General features: G+C 40.0%; 1 non-coding gene across 1 annotated transcript; it reads left to right on the top strand.

Moving 5' to 3' along the window:
• The first annotated feature begins 209 nt into the window (after positions 1–209).
• Positions 210–315, top strand: LOC130880874 (U6 spliceosomal RNA). Its single transcript, XR_009057669.1, has one exon. It is a non-coding gene; the product is annotated as a U6 spliceosomal RNA (small nuclear RNA).
• The last annotated feature ends 253 nt before the right edge of the window (positions 316–568 follow it).

The raw sequence follows: 568 nt of genomic DNA, 5'->3' as shown, positions 1-568 counted from the left end.
GTATACACACATGCATGCATGTACACATGCACACAAATGCAATTAATGCTAGCCCTGGGTATTGGGATGCCCTGATAGTTAACTAGGTTGACCCTAGGCTTCCTGCTCCTGGAGGGTGTCTTGCTCTTGGTCCTATGTGCTCACTCGTGTGCGCAGCTCCACAAATTCAGGTGGAATAGTGAACATCTTTAGCATCTTAAGAATTTAATATGCTCTCTTTGGCAGCACATATACTAAAACTGGAACTCTACAGAGAAGGTTAGCATGATCCCTGTCAAAGATGATATACAAATTCACAAAACATTCCATATTTCTAAAACATTTTTAGCTGTCAAAAAAAAGAATTTAAGAAATAAACTTGCACAGCCGGGCATGGTGGTACATGCCTTTAACCACAACGCTCAGGAAGCAGAGGCAGGAGGATCTCTACAAGTGTGAGGACAGTCTGGTTTATAAATCGAGTTCCAGAACATCCAGGGTTATTACATAGAGAAACCCTGTCTCAAAAAGCAAATAAACAAACAAATAAAACCCCTCCAAAAAACAAACAAAAAGAAATAAAGAAACT

This window comes from Chionomys nivalis, chromosome 8 (assembly GCF_950005125.1).
Source record: "Chionomys nivalis chromosome 8, mChiNiv1.1, whole genome shotgun sequence".
NCBI lineage: Eukaryota > Metazoa > Chordata > Mammalia > Rodentia > Cricetidae > Chionomys > Chionomys nivalis.
Note: the sequence above shows the minus strand (reverse complement) of the source record. Positions and strands in the feature narration are given on the sequence as shown.